The sequence below is a fragment of the Suricata suricatta genome, chromosome 1, assembly GCF_006229205.1.
Source record: "Suricata suricatta isolate VVHF042 chromosome 1, meerkat_22Aug2017_6uvM2_HiC, whole genome shotgun sequence".
Lineage (NCBI taxonomy): Eukaryota > Metazoa > Chordata > Mammalia > Carnivora > Herpestidae > Suricata > Suricata suricatta.
Window position 1 is genome coordinate 130066212 of NC_043700.1, and position 671 is coordinate 130066882.

Here is a 671-nt window from a genome sequence, read left to right on the forward strand (position 1 = left end):
CATTTAAAAAATGTTAATGAGTTTTCAGAGGTGCCTAGGTGGCTCAGTCAGTTAAGCATCCGACTCTTGGTTTAGGCTCAGGTCATGAGCTCATGGTTTATGAGTTTAAGTTCTTAATCAGGCTCTGCAAGGGCGTTGCAGAGCCTACTTGGGATTTTGCCTCCCTCTCTCTGCCTTTCCCCCGCTTGCTCTCTAGTTCTCTCTCAAAATAAATTTTAAAAATAAACTTAAAAAAAAGTAAATAAAATGGGTTTTCAGGGAAGCTCTCCCTCAAAAGGTACCACCTTGATGAAGACTTGTGGGGGTAAGAGATGAGCCATATGCATTTGGGGGGAGCAGTGTAGGGAGGTGCCAGAGATATCCGAGATGCTCATGGAGGCCAGAGTGGTCGGACCAGGGGAAACTGGTGGACGAAGTCAGAGGGGAGTGCATTCTGAGCTTGGAGCCTGGGTATTTGCCCTTAGCAGGGAGTTGAGCTAAAGAATGTCATAATCTATCTCATCTGTGTTTTAAGAGGATCTTTTTTGCCACCATGGTGAGAAGTAGCCAAGTTCAGGATCATTTTTAGATCAAGATTTCCTGGCACACTGCATGTGGGTGTTCAAGAAATTGAAGTGTCTAAGGTGACCCTGAGTCTTCTGGTGTGAGAAATAGGAAGGATGGAGCCTCCC